Source organism: Schistocerca americana, chromosome X, assembly GCF_021461395.2.
Source record: "Schistocerca americana isolate TAMUIC-IGC-003095 chromosome X, iqSchAmer2.1, whole genome shotgun sequence".
NCBI lineage: Eukaryota > Metazoa > Arthropoda > Insecta > Orthoptera > Acrididae > Schistocerca > Schistocerca americana.
In genome coordinates this window covers 244,775,011-244,797,061 of record NC_060130.1, presented here as the reverse complement: position 1 = coordinate 244,797,061, position 22,051 = coordinate 244,775,011, and positions in this window count along the sequence as shown.

The window sequence follows — 22,051 nt, the reverse complement described above, 5'->3', positions numbered from 1 at the left end:
TTGGAGGAAAATGTGATTAACACTGTGGAAGGCGACCGCCGGGTCAGTACCAGGGTAAACCAGACGACCGTGTGGAGCATTCTCCATGACAATTGTTACTAACCTTATCACTTACAACGTGTGCAGGGCTTATTAGCGACAGACTTTCCACATCAGTAGCAGTTTTGTCACTGGCTTCTTCACCAGACAACCACGATTCCGGGATTTGTGTCATCCATCCTATTCAAAGATGAGATTAACTTTAGGTTTAGAGCTAGCTTCAACTTTCATAACAGTCATCTGTGTGAAAGTATGAGGAACCCCCGTGGTATGGTGATGGCGAATCATCAGCATCAGTGCCGCCGGAATGTGTGGGCCGGGATAATTGGCAACAGTACTTTGGAACCAGACTTCCTACCACTTCGCCTAACAAGCCTGAACTATCGGAGTTTCTTGCAACTGACTTTGCCTCCCCTGCTGGAAGAAGTGCCTTGATGATTCCATGATCCAGTTGCATCGCCTACTCATTCAATGGATCCCAAATCGTTCGATTTCTGGTTATGGGGCCATCACAAAACTATCGTGTATGCAGAGCCCATTCCAGATGTGGAGACACTGGAGCAGCGTATTCATGCTGCCTTGGATGCGGCCTGGCCGATATGAACGTGTGAGATAGAACATGCTGCGGCGCATACACGCATGCGTTGAGGCACATGGAAACCATTTTCAACACATACTGTAACTGTGGCTGCACAGTACAGCGCGTATTAGACCGTAATCTCTGTCCGCAGCTCGTGGTCGTGCGGTAGCGTTCTCGCTTCTCACGCCCGGGTTCCCGGGTTCGGTTCCCGGCGGGGTCAGGGATTTTCTATGCCTCGTGATGACTGGGTGTTGTGTGATGTCCTTAGGTTAGTTAGGTTTAAGTAGTTCTAAGTTCTAGGGGACTGATGACCATAGATGTTAAGTCCCATAGTGCTCAGAGCCATTTTTGAACCGTAATCTCTGTAACAATGTATGATGGAATAAATGGTCTCTAGCATGGAAACCATGCATTTCCGAGCATAAGTTCATTAGACCTCTTTTGGTCCGTATCCCCTCATCGATGAATCCCTAGAGTTTGTCCACGGTGGAAAACATCAGCCTGTACGCCCGTACACCGATGTCCTCTACTCCTCATGCTAGTGACTAGATATGCTATGGTGCTGAATATTCACGAACCATTTCCGGTTTGGACACTACAACGCTAAGTGAGTTCAGGGCAGACACAATTATTGCGTACTGTGAGACCCCAGCCTAACCAAGAAATAAGCAAGTGTACACGTTCAAATGGACTGTGTATCAGAAACCGTAAGCAGTGCACTTTTCCAATATTACTTTTCAACATCTTTCGGGAGTGCACCCGAAGCGTTATTATTTCTTCTTCTGATATTTCCCTTACGAACCGTATAACATATCAAGGATTGCCTGACTTCTGAGTGCAACTGAAGAGTGGAAATAGAAACTATTCGAAGTGCCAGACCTCAGATTCACCATATCTATTCGTAATTGCGAATATGGACAACCGTCAGATTTATAATCTACTCTGTAGGAATCAGCATGGGTTTCGAAAAAGACGATCGTGTGAAACCCAGCTAGCGCTATCCGTCGACGAGACTAAGAGGGCCATAGACACGGGTTCCCTGGTAGATGCCGTGTTTCTTGACTTCCGCAAGGCGTTCTGTACAGTTCCCCACAGTCGTTTAATGAGCAAAGTAAGAGCATATGGACTATCAGACCAATTGTGTGATTAGATTGAAAAGTTCCTAGATAACAGAACGCAGAATGTCATTTTCAATGGAGAGAAGTCCTCCGAAGTAAGAGTGATTTCAGGTGTGCCGCAGGGGAGTGTCGTAGGACCGTTGCTATTCACAATATATACACTCCTGGAAATGGAAAAAAGAACACATTGACACCGGTGTGTCAGACCCACCATACTTGCTCCGGACACTGCGAGAGGGCTGTACAAGCAATGATCACATGCACGGCACAGCGGACACACCAGGAACCGCGGTGTTGGCCGTCGAATGGCGCTAGCTGCGCAGCATTTGTGCACCGCCGCCGTCAGTGTCAGTCAGTTTGCCGTGGCATACGGAGCTCCATCGCAGTCTTTAACACTGGTAGCATGCCACGACAGCGTGGACGTGAACCGTATGTGCAGTTGACGGACTTTGAGCGAGGGCGTATAGTGGGCATGCGGGAGGCCGGGTGGACGTACCGCCGAATTGCTCAACACGTGGGGCGTGAGGTCTCCACAGTACATCGATGTTGTCGCCAGTGGTCGGCGGAAGGTGCACGTGCCCGTCGACCTGGGACCGGACCGCAGCGACGCACGGATGCACGCCAAGACCGTAGGATCCTACGCAGTGCCGTAGGGGACCGCACCGCCACTTCCCAACAAATTAGGGACACTGTTGCTCCTGGGGTATCGGTGGGGACCATTCGCAACCGTCTCCATGAAGCTGGGCTACGGTCCCGCACACCGTTAGGCCGTCTTCCGCTCACGCCCCAACATCGTGCAGCCCGCCTCCAGTGGTGTCGCGACAGGCGTGAATGGAGGGACGAATGGAGACGTGTCGTCTTCAGCGATGAGAGTCGCTTCTGCCTTGGTGCCAATGATGGTCGTATGCGTGTTTGGCGCCGTGCAGGTGAGCGCCACAATCAGGACTGCATACGACCGAGGCACACAGGGCCAACGCCCGGCATCATGGTGTGGGGAGCGATCTCCTACACTGGCCGTACACCACTGCTGATCGTCGAGGGGACACTGAATAGTGCACGGTACATCCAAACCGTCATCGAACCCATCGTTCTACCATTCCTAGACCGGCAAGGGAACTTGCTGTTCCAACAGGACAATGCACGTCCGCATGTATCCCATGCCACCCAACGTGCTCTAGAAGGTGTAAGTCAACTACCCTGGCCAGCAAGATCTCCGGATCTGTCCCCCATTGAGCATGTTTGGGACTGGATGAAGCGTCGTCTCACGCGGTCTGCACGTCCAGCACGAACGCTGGTCCAACTGAGGCGCCAGGTGGAAATGGCATGGCAAGCCGTTCCACAGGACTACATCCAGCATCTCTACGATCGTCTCCATGGGAGAATAGCAGCCTGCATTGCTGCGAAAGGTGGATATACACTGTACTAGTGCCGACATTGTGCATGCTCTGTTGCCTGTGTCTATGTGCCTGTGGTTCTGTCAGTGTGATCATGTGATGTATCTGACCCCAGGAATGTGTCAATAAAGTTTCCCCTTCCTGGGACAATGAATTCACGGTGTTCTTCTTTCAATTTCCAGGAGTGTATATCTCGCGAAGAGACCATGAGGATAAAATCAGAGAGATTAGAGCCCACACAGAGGCATACCGACAATCTTTCTTTGCACGAACAATACGAGACTGGAATAGGAGGGAGAACCGATAGAGGTACTCATGGTAACCCCCGCCGCACACCGTCAGGTGGCTTGCGGAGTATGGATGTAGATGTAGATAGAATGGAAGTCGACAATGAAAATTCTTGCTGGACCGCGACTCGAACCCGGATTTTCCGCTTATCGCGAGCGGTCGCCTTACCATTAGGCTCACGATAAGAAGGAAATCCGGACTCGAGTTGTGGTCCAGCACAAATTTTCACTGTCGTCATTCCTTTCTACGCCTGATGGTTGTCCATACTCGCAACCGTGAATACGTTTCATGCATCTAGTAAAGAATGCCTGAAACATTTTCTCCACGATTTGTCACTTGGAACAAGGCTAGAGCCATGCAAAGTGTACTGAGAACTCAGTAGCACTTAAAAAATGGCACCTAGAACGTTTTCCATATCTGTTCATCAGTTCTATGCAAGTTTATTCCTTGTGACCACAAAGTGGCTAAACAAAGTTGTAGCAGATAACACACAGTGACAGTTGTTTACAAACAAAAGTGTTGGACAGTTGATGCAAATCCATAATGGTTATGACTCAGATGGTCGATAATGCGAATCATCAGGCGATGCAGACTCCGGAACAAAATTTCCATGAGGGAGGATTCCATGCATTATCCTGGGTTATTAGGCAATCCGATAGCTGCGTTTCCACCGCTTCTGTAACCACGGAGCCCCAAAAACACGTAACGGTGTTCAGAACTTAAAAATTTTCATAATTCCTAGAGTGATCACTAGAGATACAGTGCCCAGCGCCGGCCGCTATGTTCGAGCGGTTCTAGACGCTTCAGTCCGGAAATACACGGCTGCTACGGTCGCAGGTTCGAATCTTGCCTCGGGCATGGATGTGTGTGATGTCCTTAGGATAGTTAGGTTTAAGTAGTTCTAAGTCTAGGGGACTGATGACCTGAGATGTTAAGTCCCATAGTGCTTAGAGCCATTTGAACCATTTGAGTGCCCAGCTACCGCAGGTCATAAACAGGTATACTATAATACTCAAAGGCAGTCAACGACATCCATTGACTATGGCTATACGGTTTGTACCCAAAATATCAGAAAAATAAATGGTAATACCCTGAATGCACTCCAGAAATATGTTGGAAAAAATATACAATGTGAACTCGAATTCTACCGACAAAACTTCAGAAGTTGTTCAGGGGTATTTTCAGGGTATTTCGGTGTAAGAGATCTCTCGTCTCCATAAACCCGTTACAGAATAGTTGTATTTCATTTCATTTTTTTATGTTTGTAAATCTTTGCATCTATATCGCACTGAAATATATCTTCACTTAAGTGTCTCTTGTTTCGATACAACTTGCTGTATTCCCACAAAGTACTCGCTGTTTCACCAGTTGCCACATAGTCTCAGTAAAAATTTTCCCAGTAGCCCAGGAAACGAGCACTCTAATAAGTTTCTTTATATAGTTCAAATGGTTCAAATGGCTCTGAGCACTATGCGACTCAACTTCTGAGGTCATTAGTCGCCTAGAACTTAGAACTAATTAAACCTAACTAACCAAAGGACATCACACACATCCATGCCCGAGGCAGGATTCGAACCTGCGACCCTTGGCGGTCGCTCGGTTCCAGACTGTAGCGCCCAGAACCGCACGGCCACTCCGACCGGCTCTTTATATACTCAAATGACTCTGAGCACCATGGGACTTAACTTCTGAGGTCATCAGTCCCCTAGAACTTAGAACTACTTATACCTAACTAACCTAAGGACATCACACACATCCATGCCCGAGGCAGGATTCGAACCTGCGACCGTAGCGGTCGCGCGGTTCCAAACTGAAGCGCCTAGAACCGCTCGGCCACATCGGCCGGCTTATATAGTCAGCATGTCTTCAAATGGTTCAAATGGCTCTGAGCGCTATGGGACTTAACTGTCTCTGAGCACTATGGGACTTTACATCTATGGTCATCAGTCCCCTAGAGCTTAGAACTACTTAAACCTACCTAACCTAGAGACATCACACAACACCCAGTCAATACGAGGCAGAGAAATCCCTGACCCCGCCGGGAATCGAACCCGAGAACCCGGGCGTGGGGACTTAACTTCTGAGGTCATCAGTCCCCTAGAACTTAGAACTACTTAAACCTAAGGACATCACACACATCCACGCCCGAGGCAGGATTCGAACCTGCGACCGTATCGGTCGCGCGGTTCCAGACTGTAGCGCCTAGAACCGCTCGGCCACCCTGGCCGGCCAGCATGTCTACCAAAACTCTGCATGTGGTGCTTAAGTTTTATATATGGTGGTCATAAACAGTCTGAAAACTTCGTAAGGGTGTTGCGGGGTAGGTTGTACTGAGAAATAATTGTTGAGATAAAAATTCGATACGTGGCAGCGTTTTCGAGATAATTTGCGTCGAAGTTCGCCAGTCGGGCCGTTGCACGTGGAAATTCATGCTGCCCTCCAGAGACGGTGTCTCCAGTCGTGTTCTTCGTTTGGTCTCCTAAAACCGAACAAAAGAGCGATACAAAAACTGGACACTGAAGTAAGGATCGAACCCGAACCAAAATCTGAAGAGTCCCGTGCGCTATCATCTACGGTATGAGAACGACTGACACTAATTGTATCTGGCGTGCCACTTGAATCTGCTCGCGCAACGGCCTGCTGGCTAATTTCAGTGCAAATTAACTTGGAAGCGGCGCAAAGTATCGAATTTTTTTCTTAACAATTACTTCTCAGTACACCCTACCCTACATACCCTTACAAGCTTTTCGACTGTTTCTGACCTCCCTATTACGAGTGTTGGAACTCTTATAGTGGAAACTATTTATTTTCACTTCGTACAAAATAGATACGTGTTTCAAAGTTTTACTGACCTTCAAAGTTGTCACCAGCATTGTGTATAACCGGTTGCCAGCGATGTGGAAGTCGTTGGATACTCTTAGCAGTGCCAGTTGTGTTGACACTTCGAGCGGCGCGGCGAATTTGTAGCAGTTCTGAAGCGAATGCCGTGACGTGTTTCCTTCAGTTTAGAAATCGAGTTGAACTTACGAGGGCTTAAGTCAGGGGAGTGCAGTAGGTGGTATAGCACTTAGCAGCCCCATGAGTCAAACAAATCAGTAACAGCTTGGACTGTACGTGCTTGAGCATTGTCCTGCAAAATGATGGCCAGGTCCTGCAGAAAGTGTCATCACTTCTGTCTCTATGCTGTTCATTTTTGGAACACAACCTACGACCAGCTTAGAGACAGAAGTGATGACACTTTCTGCAGGACCTGACCATCATTTTGCAGAACAATGCTCAAGCACGTATAGTCCAAGCTGTTACTGATTTGTTTGACTGATGGGGCTGCTAAGTGCTATACCACGTACTGCACTCCCCTGACTTAGGCCCTCGTAAGGTCAACTCGATTTCTGAACTGAAGGAAACACGTCACGGTATTCGCTTCAGAACTGCTACAAATTCGTCGATCAATAGACCGCTCCGCTCGAACAGTCAACACAACTGGCACTGCTAAGAGTATCCTACGACTTCCACATCGCTGGCAAACGGTTATACACAATGCTGGTGACTACTTTGAAGGTCAGTAAAACTTTGAAACGCGTATCTATTTTGTACTAGCTGCAAATAAACAGTTTCCACTATTAAAGTTCCAACCCTCGTATATACGACGAAGCATATGTGGCTCTTAATTGTGACTGTACCATTTTTACGAGGGCAGTTCAATAAGTAATGCAACACATTTTTTTTCTCGACCAATTTTGGTTGAAAAAACCGGAAATTTCTTGTGGAATATTTTCAAACATTCCCGCTTCGTCTCGTATAGTTTCATTGACTTCCGACAGGTGGCAGCGCTGTACGGAGCTGTTAAAATGGCGTCTGTAACGGATGTGCGTTGCAAACAACGGGCAGTGATCGAGTTTCTTTTGGCGGAAAATCAGGGCATCTCAGATATTCATAGGCGCTTGCAGAATGTCTACGGTGATCTGGCAGTGGACAAAAGCACGGTGAGTCGTTGGGCAAAGCGTGTGTCATCATCGCCGCAAGGTCAAGCAAGACTGTCTGATCTCCCGCGTGCGGGCCGGCCGTGCACAGCTGTGACTCCTGCAATGGCGGAGCGTGCGAAAACACTCGTTCGAGATGATCGACGGATCACGATCAAACAACTCAGTGCTCAACTTGACATCTCTGTTGGTAGTGCTGTCACAATTGTTCACCAGTTGGGATATTCAAAGGTTTGTTCCCGCTGGGTCCTTCGTTGTCTAACCGAACACCATAAAGAGCAAAGGAGAATCATCTGTGCGGAATTGCTTGCTCGTCATGTGGCTGAGGGTGACAATTTCTTGTCAAAGATTGTTACAGGCGATGAAACATGGGTTCATCACTTCGAACCCGAAACAAAACGGCAATCAATGGAGTGGCGCCACACCCACTCCCCTACCAAGAAAAAGTTTAAAGCCATACCCTCAGCTGGTAAAGTCATGGTTACAGTCTTCTGGGACGCTGAAGGGGTTATTCTGTTCGATGTCATTCCCCATGGTCAAACGATCAACTCTGAAGTGTATTGTGCTACTCTTCAGAAATTGAAGAAACGACTTCAGCGTGTTCGTAGGCACAAAAATCTGAACGAACTTCTCCTTCTTCATGACAACGCAAGACCTCACACAAGTCTTCGCACCCGAGAGGAGTTCACAAAACTTCAGTGGACTGTTCTTCCTCATGCACCCTACAGCCCCGATCTCGCACCGTCGGATTTCCATATGTTTGGCCCAATGAAGGACGCAATCCGTGGGAGGCACTACGCGGATGATGAAGAAGTTATTGATGCAGTACGACGTTGGCTCCGACATCGACCAGTGGAATGGTACCGTGCAGGCATACAGGCCCTCATTTCAAAAGGCGTCAGGCCGTAGCATTGAATGGAGATTACGTTGAAAAATAGTGTTGTGTAGCTAAAAGATTGGGGAATAACCTGGTGTATTTCAATGCTGAATAAAACAACCCCCGTTTCAGAAAAAAAATGTGTTGCATTACTTATTGAACTGCCCTCGTACATACGCTGACTCGAAAAGATTATCAAATTGTGTGTAGTAATATCTGAATATGATCGTGACAGACAGAAGTTAATATCTTGATCCATTTTTTAAAAAAATTGAGATATGTAACTGTAATAAAAAGTATATAGATAAGTACCTGCTGTTGATAACAGTAATGGCTGCGTTAGTCTTCGCTGTGGAGCTTGCATTCAGTCCTGGTCGTTTATATCTCTGGTTAGTTTTTCCGCCAGTGTTAGTTGTGCGTTAACAATGATACACAGCAGTATGGATAAATTTATTGATGAAGAGTTTGCCAGTATGCATCACGAATTTACATAAACGAGATTCGGTGTTCACATAACGTCTTACGAAGCGTCCTGTCACGAGGTAATGCTTCACTCAGTTTGTCGTGTTCCTGATATCGTGACTAAGGATAGTTTACGAGAGAAGAACACGTACATTTTCTTAGAATTCAGTGGTGTTCGTGATTTCTTTTTATCATGGTCTCCGTCTGTTTTGAATTATCTTTTGCACGCCGAAGTCTTTGATGTCCTTTTGCAGCATAGATCCCCTGACCGTCTTGCGTTAACTATTATGCGAAGCATCCATTTCGTGACAGTGATTTTATAAGTAGACCGCATTTGCCATTGGTTGCTTAGTTTGAACGATGTTAGAAAAAAGTATTTCATTTTCAGTTCTATAATATATGTCTGTCTAGTTTATCGGTAAATTTCATGTCTCACACTATCTTTACAGCAGTGGAAATCAATATAAAGGCTTAGATATTTGTAAGAAAATTAGCATTGCCGGCTGGAATAGTCGGCCATAGTGTATATGCAATGGTATAAGATCCAGTATACCGACAAATGCAGTCAAATGGTATCGCATTTGATGTTAGTAGTACAACGTAATAACAAGACATCAACGATTCAGGTGTTTGAGAGTGGAACACAGTATTAAGGCATTCTGCTGTTATTGTGTGGGTACGGTCTTTACTGCAGACAGGAAACAGCACCATTAGTGACAATGCATGTTGCGTACATAAACCACGATTGTGACTGTCACGAGGTAAAGAGTTATCACGAGATGAAAAAGCAGAAATCGGTGCGAACAAGGAAATGGAATTCTAATCGTCAAATCGCTCAGAATTTGAACCGTTCAAGTACAGTGACTGATAATTTCGTCAGATGGGGCGCACGTTATGGACAGGAAGGGAAATGTGGGCTAAGAAACGGTACTTTTTGTGCAAAGGAAAAGCCAAAAATCGTCATTCTTCTCAATTTGTTGCTAATTTACGGTTTTCAGTAACTGCCAGAGGTATACGACAAATTTCGTCAAATGACGAACACCTTGCATTCAAGAAACGAGTGCAGAAACCTTAACGTCCAAACATAAACAAGCTGGATTGGAATTTGCTGAAAACCGTACGTATCTGAAAACCGTGCGTATCTGAAATCTTATCGGACTTAACTGCTAAGGTCATCAGTCCCTAAGCTTACACACTACTTAACCTAAATTATCCTAAGGACAAACACACATACCCATGCCCGAGGGAGGGCTCGAACCTCCGCCGGGACCAGCCTCACAGTCCATGACTGCAGCGCCTGAGACTGCTCGGCTAATCCCGCGCGGCTGTGGTAAAGTGATCTTCAGTGATGAGAAGATGTTTAATTTAGTTCTGCTGGATGGATTTCAGTATCATTGTCACGATCTGAGAACAAAGCAGCGGATAAGAATGAGCAGAAATTTTGATGGTGGAAATGTTATGATTTGGACAGTTTTCTGTGATAAAGATTAATCACTCATTGCTTGACTGAACACTAGAATAACTCTAACATGTATACTGAGATTCTAGAGACAGAACTGATTAGAATGTACGAGGACCTATGGAACGAAAGACTAATGTTTCAACAAGATAATTCACATGTGTATGTTTCTGCTACAAGCAAAAATTGGTTTGAAGGTAAAGATATCGATGTCTTACCCTGGTCTACACGTAGCCCGGATAGGAATCCCACGAAAAACCACTGGGAAATACTTGTAAGGCGTGTTCATCGCAACGGGAGGCAATTTGAGGCAGTATGTGACATACGAGAAGAGTGGGCGACAAGTTCGCTGCAAGAACTACAAACCCTAACAAAATCAACAATGAAGAGAATTTTTGAGGTACTTAGGAGGAGCGGAGGTTGGTCAAAGTACTAACAGTGCAATGACGCAACAGGTCAGTTGTGCCTTTATATCAGTTCTCATAAAGGAAATGCAAACACCTTATTTTGTTTCTCGTATTTTGAAAGAAACTATGTAATTCCATCATGATTGTTCACGCCTTGTATGTATCTAAGACTTTCGTAATACATTCAATACAGTATCCTACAGACACTGTATTGTTAATTTCGCAGGAACCCTGACGTTATACTAATTTCCACTGCTGTAGTTTGTGTCGTGAAAAAGTAAGAAAGAAAGAAAGGTCTCTTGTACTTCAATGTCATTAGTAATGAATCACGACATTTAAATGGATATAGATGAGAAAGGAAATAATCCGACTTGCACCTGAAGCGATTCAGAGAATGGAAGGATAACCTACTTCTTGTTAGCTGGCCTTGATTCCGAATACGCGTTCAGTGTTTCAGCCAAGGTGTCATTACGTTATAACAGTATTATGTGATGCAGTTATACCAAAAATGGTGTTCTTCGTGAACTATTAAGAACAAATATTGTTATCAGAATTTCTTGTAGCCTTCAATGAACTAATATAACTGTTCGCTGAATCTAAAATTGCAATTCCTTACTTGTCTGCTCTGATGATTTTTCTAACATTGTACCTTTAGCTGGAATACACACAAGTTGCATATATGTATCAGAACTCACTTAAATTAAAATTCTCCCTTTAGTTTTCCAGTAACCACAAGGAGGCATGTTCAGCAATTTCTATGACTGGTTTCATAGATAGTGCTCAGTAGTTCCCTGGTTTACACGTAAAACGTTTGCCGATGACACTGTAATTCTGCCAAACACAAAAGGTCTTGGAAGAGCAGTTGAATGGAATGGATAGTGCCTTGAAAAGAGGTTACAAAATGGACCTCAATAAAAGTAAAACAAGGGTAATGGGATGTAGACCACTCAAATCAGGCAATGCCAAGGCAATTATATTCGAAAACGAGACACTAAACATAATAGAGGTTTTTGGCTATTTGGGCAGCAAAATAACTGAGGATGGCCGCAGCAGAAAGGATATAAAATGCAGACTGGCTACAGAAAGAAAAGCATATCTGAAAAAGAGAAATGTGTTAATAACGAATATAAATTTAGAGGTTAGGAAGTCTTTTTCTGGAGATATTAATGTTGTGTGTAGCCTTGCACGAAAGTGGGAAATAGACGATAAGCAGTTCAGACAAGAAGAGAATAGATGATTTTGCAAAGTGGTGCTATAGAAAGGTGCTGAAGATTAGATGGTTAGATCGAGTAACGAATGATGAGGTACTTAAAAAGACTTAAGGTAAAAGAAATGTGTGGCAGAATACTTAAACAGAATTGAGGTGAAAGAAATGTGTGGCAGAATACGACTAAAGGAAGGAATCGGTAGATAGAATACATACAGAGGCAAGAACGAATTGTCTGTTTGGTAATTGCGGGATGTATGGTAGGTAAAAATTGTAGGGGGAGACCAAGGGATGAAAACAGAAAGCAGGGTCAAATGGATGGAGGCTGCAGTAGTTATGTAAAAATGAAAAGGCTTGCACAGAATAGACGAACGTGCAGAGCTGCTCCAAACCAGTCTTCGTACTGAAGACCAAAGCAACAACAGGTTTACACGAGGGTCTCACAAGAAAACAAGCTTTTAAGAATTATTGAAGCTACGGCAGTGATCCACAGGGCGCCATACCACGCTATAGTCAGCGCTCCAGCATTAAAAAAACTATTATATTGTATTTAAAACATATTAAAAATCGATATCGCTGTTATAATTGGATATAAAAGATACCACACACTTGCTCTTTCGAACAAAATACGCACACGCACACAGAACACACACACACACACACACAAACACACACACACACACACACATACACACAAACCATCTGCAGCTTCCTTGTGAACAGAAGCCACTAAGGAATAACAGTAGAATGAGATGTGACTGACCCTGAAGCAGCGGAAAATCGTGTTTGATGCTGTCTATTTTTAACAATACTTCATCTGTCTGTATTCTTGGAAATTTGGAAATTTGTGGTAAGTTACTATGGGACCAAACTGTTGAGATCATCGGTCCCTAGACTTACACACCACTTAATCTAACTTAAACTATCTTACGCTAAGGATAACTATGCCCGAGGGAGGGCTCGAACCTCCGACGGAGGGAGCCAGCGCGAGCCGTGCAAGGCGCCTCAGACCGCACGGCTACCCCACGCGCCTCTGTATTCTTGTGTGTGTTTTTAAAAAATAAATACTTCCTCACATGTAATGTCTTGTCTCTTTATTACATAGTTACATTCTGAAACAAAGCCTGTGTGTTATTACTTTACCAGGGCCGTTTCCGCCATTAGGCAAGACTATGCAGCCGCCTAGGATGGAAAACTTCTAGGAGTGGCAAAGGGCGGCAAAAAATTTAATTTCATATCAAACAGCGAAAAAAATTGAGCAAATGAGGAGAAAAATTTAAAAAAAAGAAAAATTAAAACACCGAATTGTTTTCGTAAGCTTACGGAATAGTTAGTTAATAAGTCTTTACTTACTTTGACAAAAGTAAACACATTGCCTCTACCTACCTCATAAATTAAGCAGCTCCTACTGAGACTTTTGACTTGAGGTTTAAGTACCACAATGAGCCACTCAATGGGCTGTAAACAGTCGCCCGTTCCTAATTTAGGGCCACTGACTCAATAGAAGGGAAAGCGCTAGTGCCTTTAGACAAATACAGCATCCATGCCTCACCGAGATTCGAAATCGGACCCATCTCGGACGAATGATCAATAGCCAATCGTTTATACTACTGCTGCATCGGGCCAGCTAATAAAAATTATAGAACTGTCAACAGAAAAAGCGAAAGAGGAGTCGTTTATTTATTTAATCGCAAGGAAGTGGATGCTGAAAAAGATGAGATATATTCCTCATTCTAAGAATATTTCAATTATAACAGAAACGAAATAACATTAATACCTAGATGGCCTAGTTTGATGCTTCGGTACGTCTCCAATCGCTATAGCGCAATAAGGAAAGCTCCATTCGCACCAGAAAATAGTTCCGCACCTTTATTAATCCATTTTCTTGCAATAGAATAAAATAAGTGATTGGTGCCAAATTTGGCTGCACTGGTGTACTGAGTTGAATTGTAGTCTAAAATATTCAGCACATTCTTCCTATTTCAATTATTTTCGGAAATTTCCAAACTGAGAATAAAAGACAAGAAATTGAGGACATTTGTCGTCCTCAATCAGTTTTAAAGGAACTGAGATCATAGGATGAAAATGTAGGACGGTCCCCAGACAAAGAGGACGTCTGGTCACTTTAGTTTAATGATTAAAAGTATAATATGAGATTTACGTTGTTGTAACGCTGGATGTTGGTGGTGGTGAAGGGGGGTATAGAGAAGACCGATGGTAGTAAAAAAGAGGGGACGTCAATTTTCAGTTGTCGCCTAGGGCGGCGAAACACCTAGCAACAGCCCTGTACATTACTTAGCAATATTTTGATTTAGAGTACTAGTCTCTCGTACCATCTTGTCAGGTTGTCTGTTGGAACTCTTTGACGTCATACTCAGTCAGCTACGGGTTTCGGTGTACAGATGTAATTTGTTGTTTCTACAAGAAGTAAGAAACATAATGAATCATCAAATTGTTAAGGCTTTCGCGGCCACTTGTTGACAAATTGCCCATTTGCTTCTGTCTCGGGCTCTTCGACCGACATTCGTCTGATGATTTTACTGACGTTTCGTCAGTGTGAGTGCTTCAAATGGCTTTGAGCACTATGGGACTTAACTTCTGAGGTCATCAGTCCCCTAGAACTTATAACTACTTAAACCTAACTAACCTAAGGACATCACACACATCCATGCCCGAGGCAGGATTCGAACACGCGACGGTATCGGTCGTGCGGTTCCAAACTGTAGCGCCTAGAACCGCTCCGGCCGACGGTGCGACTGGCTGGCATTGTCAAAGCTTCACCCTCCATTGCGGCCGCAGACTATATGTATCTAGTACAGGTACCTGGTACAGGCAGCTTGTCAACAAGTGGCCACGAAAGCCTTAACAATTTTGTATTACGCCTCTACGGGGAGGAGATTTGCAGATTGTACCGACGCCTTGACCAACGATGGAAGAAGAAAGCGCGATTTATGTCCTCTCTCGCCTTCCTTTCATGGTGCAGAGATGAAGATACTACACCGAATTTCTTGGAATGTAAGAGCCTATTCGCCACCGCCTAAGCACATCGCATCTACGACAGAATAGAACGAGCTTTTCTTCGTGAGCGAATTCATACAACACGGAGAGACTTGGCAAGAACGGATCAGGAACTTTTGGACATATTCTATCAACTAAGTAGCAGAATGCATCGAGACGACTGGGACAAGATCGACAGCATCACTCACAGGAGTATGCAGAACGAATTCGAACACTGCACTGAGCGACAGAAGAAAAAGTTTGGAAGATGCCGGAAGCAGTCTTACAAGGCGATTCCCGATATGTCACCCACAGTGGTCAACCTCACTGAACGACAATTGACCGAAGAGGAAATATCTGTTCTTCAAAAAGGAGGGAATTTCGCTATCATCCCAAGAACTATACCTATGGATGACATCATTGCTAACACTGAAGCGGCCATTCGGATCCTTCCTTGTGAAAGGGCTGATGAAATACGCACTGAAACAGCCAGGATACTGCGCCGAGCGAAACCACCAGCTTGCAATCTGAAGAAAGAAGAGGTACAAGCTATTAAGAATCTTGACGCCGACAAAAGTAGGTACTGCCTGCCGATAAGGGGAATGCGACCGTGGTAATGAAAACCGAAGATTATGAGCAAATGATCCGACACCTATTAGATCCGACGACGTACCGAAAACTAAGCGCAGATCCAACGCAGCGTATCACACGGAATACGAATCGGTTAATCAAGGCGTCTTCTCTGCTGGCGGACATACAGAGAAACCTGCGCAACGCGGAAGCCCTACCACCTCGGATGTATGGATTTCCTAAGATCCATAAGAACAACGTTCTATTAAGACTGATTGTTAACGCTCCTGGCTCACCGTCGTATAAACTGGCAAAACACTTGGCCTCTCTGCTCCAGCCACACTTGGGGAAGACCGACACATACATAAAGGACTCAGGACATTTCACTGAGAAGCTGAAGAAACTAAAACTTGCACTAAACGACATCCTGGTTAGCTTTGATATTGTTTCTTTGTTTACCAAAGTGCTACTCAGCGACGCTCTGGAGCACATCGGTTCCATTTCCCGCAAGACATCACGAAGATCTTCCATGCATGTCTCACCACGAGCTATTTGACGTGGAATGGCAATTTCTACGAACAGCTGGAAGGCGTGGCCATGGGTAGTCCCCTTAGTCCAGTGGTGGCCAACTTCTTCATGGAGCATTTCGAAGCACAGGTACTGGTCTCGGCGACTTGTAAACCTATGGTATGGTACAGATACGTCGATGATACTTTCGTTGTGTGGAGCCATAGCGAAGAACAGCTCGGTGACTTCCTAAGACACTTGACCAACCTCCACACCAACATAAAATTTACCATGGAAGTAGAAAAGGACAAAAAACTACAATTTCTAGATTGTTCTGGTCACAAGGGACGGCGAAAACCTGGGATATAGCGTGTACTGAAAACCGACACACACGGACCGATACCTGCACAAACTATCAAACCACCACCCGAGCCAGAAAAGAGGCATGATTCATACGCTAGTAACGCGAGCAGGACGAATACGTGAGCCGCAGCACCTGAAACGCGAAATGCAACATCTGGAAAGTGTTCTGAGGAGCAATGGGTACTCCACAAATTATAATAGAAGCGTCACAGAGCCAAACACTCGACGAAGTAAGAAATCAGGAAAAGAAATGTCGGGTACGGCCTTTCTGCCATACATTCCCAGAGTGACGGACATAATCGGCCGTATATTGCACAAACACGGCGTAAAGACAATTTTCAAACCGACAGGGAAGATCAAAGAATGTCTTAGATCGGCAAAGGATAAAGGGGACCCACTTGCAATGTCGGGAATATACCACTTACCATGCACATGCGGAAAAGTTTATGTCGGAATGACTGGACGATCAATCGGCACCAGGATCAAAGAACATAAGCGACATTGCAGGCTGGGGCAGGTGGAGAAATTGGCCATGGCAGAGTACGCGCTCAGTGAGACCGACCATGTAATAAAATTCACCGACACGGACGTTCTGGCTGTAAAGAAGCACTATCATACCTGCTTGTTTAGAGAAGCTGTAGAAATACTCAAACACGGGAACAGCTTCAACAAGAAAGAGAAAAGCCTTGAGGTAAATGGATCCTGGCTTCCCGTACTGCAGCGAACGACCGCCGCAGGTAGCAAGAGGAGAACCGCACCGGAAATGACCGCGGAGAAGCCCTCGGAAGTTGGCGCGCCAGGCACATATAGTCTGCGGCCGCGAGCTCGGCTCCAGTTCACCACAGGCATAATGAATTACCCTGCAGACACTCACATACTTTGGAATGGCTAATACAATAATTGTGTGGTGACAGGTGCCCCAGAGGTTTCTCATTAATAACTGTTTCGCTTCGGTACCCATTCAGCTGTTCGACGAGTAGCCTGCACACGGTCTAGGACCTTCCTGCTGCAGCTGTCCATATCCCACGAGCCTAGGTAGCAACGATACTGTCACAGGCTTGCAAAGCTCCAACATTCAAGCTCCTTTATCGTGCTTTATTCTCCGTGCAGTCATCAAGTATACGTTTTCGTTCACTGTTTACATTCTTCCGAAAACGTACAACTATTATTTTACGTTATCCGAATTGAATCGATTGGAACAAATTTTATATCATCCTTCAGTTTCCTTGTGAGCTGATTTGATTGCAATGTGGTAGAAAAAAAATCGATTGAATGTTTTGAAATATCTACTGATGGTAAAAATAGATGTACTAATTTATTAATTTATACTTCTTACCGTTCACGATAATGTGTTCGCTATGACACTTAGCGTCGAAATTCTTGGAACATAAAGTTTGACAGAGGTACGAGACATCCCTGTTCTTGTTGTTCGTACTTCGCTCTGTCCTGAACCATTCTACACAGCCTGGAAGTGGAAATTATCTCTGTCTTTTATCTAACTACGTAAATAGTAAATGTTGTTTACTTCCGTGGTCTAACAACTTCAGTAATTTAAATATGGGCTTAATTTTTATATAGACGCAGCTCATAAATGTTACACTGAGCGAGGGGAGCAGTGATTAGTACGGTGGTCTCGCAGTCGGGTGGACGACGGTTCAAACCCGCGTCCTGGCATGCAGATTTAGGTTTTCAATGATTTCGCTAAATCACTGCAGGAAAATATTGGGATGGTGTCTTTGAAATGGCACGGCCGCTCTACTTCTCCACTCTTCCCTAATCCGAGCTTGTGCTCCGTTCCTAATGACTTTGTTGTCGACGGGACGCTAAACGCTAGTCTCCTTCTCCATAAATATTACAGAGGCACTGCTTAAATCTTTCCGTTGTTTTAAGTGGAGAAATGTCAACATATTACTTTCGTTACATCTTTCGATCACAGTGAAATCAGCTGAACTGAGTGGCTGACATAGATAATTGTTTTAATTTATATTTTATGTCATAAATCTTCGCAATTTCCAAACCACAATCCCACAAGGATAACATAAGGTTAACTGTCATACTTTCACACTGCCACTGAAATTATGCTCCATGTTACTGAATAATCGTGTTTTAAGTTCTTGGATACGTTATCAAAGTAGTTGCAGTCAAATTAAATTATTTGATTCGACGTGTTGTCTTCGGTGGCTTTCATCAACGCGAAAATTTACTTCTGCGCGTCTTAGTGAAGGGACACTAATGAGCATGTCTTTTCGTGGTCGCATAAATAAACGTTTTATGTTCATTGTCGTAGAAGTTGTTAATGATGTTCGCAGGAATCAGTTCCACCGGTGTAGACTTAGTGACTGCGACGCTTAATGAGTTTCACTAGAAACATAGTGAGTTAAAGAGGCTACAAATCTCGTTTGCCTTGTATGCAGAATGTTTTCGTGCCTTTGATGTTGTGGACAGTATTATTACTTTCTAAATAGATCTTTGTGTTTCCAGATACAATTATTTGTAACGGTATCGAATGTCAGAGATGCACATATCTAAATTCGCACTCTGTATGTCGAGGTCTAAACTACGACAGAAATGGATGCCATACAATACATCGAAAATGCCTTGTTCTCCAGAGAATTTAATGACAATACCCCTCCACTGGGTCACTGCCAGACTTTGAATGTGGAATTTCGTTTTGTCTCCAACGTTTGTCCACAATTGACAACTTAACAATCCAGTACTAACTACACCATATGAGCTCTCACTCGGGTGCCACAAATTTCCAGCAAAATTTATGTAATTGGGAGTTTAAACCGTGTAGTATACTTACAAATGTCTGACCACGAAAAAAGCGTCGCTGTCTTTAGTCACAAAATACATGATTTGGAGACAATTCCTGGTGAATTTTTTGCCTATGCAGTGGTGTCAACAGCTGGCAGAGCTTGTTGTGTGGATAAGGTGCTAGAAACTTGAGCATTACTTGGCAAACGGATGCCATTGAAACCGTAGCAACGGAATATGGTTCAAATGGCTCTGAGCACTATGGGACTCAACTGCTGAGGTCATTAGTCCCCTAGAACTTAGAACTAGTTAAACCTAACTAACCTAAGGACATCACCAACATCCATGCCCGAGGCAGGATTCGAACCTGCGACCGTAGCGGTCTTGCGGTTCCAGACTGCAGCGCCTTTAACCGCACGGCCACTTCGGCCGGCAGCAACGGAATATATATTAAGTTGGAACAGGTGCAAATACCCGTCCATCTATCTTGATTTAGGTATTCCGTAGTTTATCTGATTCTCTATACGAGACTGTTGACAAGTTCCAAGTGTAGATCCAATTTTCTCGTCGAATACCCTTACTCCTAGCCTTCCACACTTGTCCAACTGAACTATTCCTCTGTAATGACATCTAGATTTACATATACACTAAGGAACTAAAACATTATGATCATCTGTTTAATACCGTGTTGGTTCACTTTTGAAATTCGGTACAACAGCAATCTGTAAGTAAAGCACGTTTCCGGAGGTATCTTGCACCAGACGTCTACGCACAGGTCGCACAATATCCATAAATTAGGGATCGTTGGTTTGTGGGGGGGAGTGGCGACCGACAGTGTCCCAGGTGTGTTTCATCGCGTTCAGATCAGGCGAACTTGGTGGCCCAGACATCAACGTGAACTCACTATCATGATAGCAGGAGAACAGTGTATGTTCAGATGTTCAGATCAAAACGCCTGGTGTCAGCACTTTTTGGTGCCAGTATACCTGGACTTGTTGACATCAGCATCTAGTGCTCAGCCAGTTGTACTTGTTTTACTTCAGTGACATCAGCATCACCATTCCTGGAATTCTGACATCACCACATCCAGACAATTGCAAAGAGCCCCAGACCCAGCGCCTCCGATCATTGCGAGAGCGCTCGTCGAGGTCATCATGCTGTCTGCCAACTACGTGCAAGTTCAGCCACCCACCAATGGAGCAAACATAATTTTTTATAGTTTGATTGTGTAAACGCCGTCATTTCCTGCCTGTTATCAGCAGCGGTGATCAATTGGGAAGAATGAGAAGACTGTCAGTAAGTATTTTATGGTTCAAATGGCTCTGAGCACTATGGGACTCAACATTTGAGGTCAGCAGTGCCCTAGAACTTGGAACTATTTAAACCTAACTTACCTAAGGACATCACACACATACATGTCCGAGGCAGGATTCGAACTTGCGACCGTGGCGGTCGCGCGGTTCCGGACTGAAGCGTCTAGAACCGCTCGGCCACAGCGGCCGTCGACCCAATAAAGCAAAATGAAAATTTAACATATTAACCCCGTTCTGTTGTAATATATTTTTGCTAACAGTTCATTATTGCGCATCTTAACACCGTAATTTAATTTATTCTAACAGACGTATATCATATGAAAATTAGTATTTAAATATTCATTATGCATTTAGGCCAATTATTCCATCTATTAAAATGATAAAAGATCCCTGAGAGTTTCATCATGTGTGTACCCTTGTAGCTACATACCGACATCGCATTAAGGCCCGAGTCGCCTTTACTGTGCGCAGAATATTCAAATCAATCAGATTAGCTTAATTTTCCTCTTAAAGTGAGTCAGATGTGTGAATTCGGTAGCTCCTGGCACCTCGTGTAACGACCTATCATTATTAGCTTAGAAATGCGGCGTATATTAATTAGGTCATATCATGGCATCTTAATTAGTTCTGTATCTGTTTTCTTCACGCGTCGTGTTATCGAAATTCGCTGCAAGTCAAATTCACCATGTAAGTCTTCTCTTACATTTTGTGCCATATCCACATACAAGGGTCTCAGGAGGAACGGTCAATATTCAGGGATATAACAGAACAGATCATTCAAAGCAAAAAACTCTAGTAAAAATGGATTCTAAAATGCATACCTTAAGAGCTATGAGCACTTTTTCACCTTTGATACTGCGAAACAAATCTCTTCTGCTGCAAGCTCTTTGCTCTGAATATTTTAGGAAGGCGCAGTATGGACCAAAATAAGAAAAAACTGTCTGAACAAATATGGGCTCTGAAATACATACCTCAAGAGATATGAGCACTTGTTCAGTAGAACAGATGTGTATCACAGTAGCGAAGATGAACAAATACTCATAGTTCTTATGATATGCACTTTAGAGCCCATGTTTACTAGACTTCTTTGTTTCGAATGAATGTTTCTGTCGTATATATGAATATTGACCATTCTTCCTGAACACTCAGTAGTTCGGAAAATACACTACTGGCCATTAAAACTGCTACACCAAGAAGAAATGCAGATGACAAACGGGTATTCGTTGGACAAATATATTATACTAGAACTGACATGTGATTACATTTTTACGCAGTTTGGGTGCATAGATCCTGAGAAATCAGTACCCAGAACAACCACCTCTGGCCGTAATAACGGCCTTGATGCGCCTGGGTATTGAGTCAAACAGAGCTTGGATGGCGTGTACAGGTACAGCTGCCCATGCAGCTTCAACAGGATACCACAATTCATCAAGAGTAGTGACTGGCGTATTGAGACGAGCCAGTTGCTCGGCCACCATTGACCAGACGTTTTCAGTTCGTGAGAGATTTGGAGAATGTGCTGGCCAGGGCAGCAGTGGAACATTTTCTGTATCCAGAAAGGCCCGTACAGGACCTACAACATGCGGTCGTGCATTATCCTGCTGAAATGTAGGGTTTCGCAGGGATCGAAAGAAGGGTAGAGCCACGGGTCGTAACACATCTGAAATGTAACGTCCACTGTTCAAAGTGCCGTCAATGTGAACAAGAGGTGACCAAGACGTGTAACAAATGGC